Here is a 460-nt window from a genome sequence, read left to right on the forward strand (position 1 = left end):
ATCATCAAAACAACACTTTTGATATATATATATCGATATTTTATCTCGATAACATCCTTACGCTATAAATTATAGAAACTATTGGTAGTTAAGAAAATGCGTAAAAACTACAAAATAAGTCATTTTAATTCATTTAAAATAATTTTGATAAAAATTGTATTTGAGTTGGTAAAAACTATTTTAATATAATAATTTTTATAATTTTTAATTTAGGATTTAAATTATTAGTGAAATAGTTAATTTTTGATATTGTAACAGCTACTAAAGTAAAAAAAAAATTAATTAATCAAGTTGGATAACGTCGAGCCTAGAATGATCGATCTGATCCATAAAAATTTTCTACCGACCAATAAGATAAATTGGGAAGGGCTCACGATAGCAGAAGTTCAGTACCCTTTAGTTGTGTGTCCCATTTGGAGAAAAAATCTTACAAATTCGTCATATCTAGAGCTCGAACCGT

Source organism: Zingiber officinale, chromosome 9B (assembly GCF_018446385.1).
Source record: "Zingiber officinale cultivar Zhangliang chromosome 9B, Zo_v1.1, whole genome shotgun sequence".
Taxonomy (NCBI): Eukaryota; Viridiplantae; Streptophyta; class Magnoliopsida; order Zingiberales; family Zingiberaceae; genus Zingiber; species Zingiber officinale.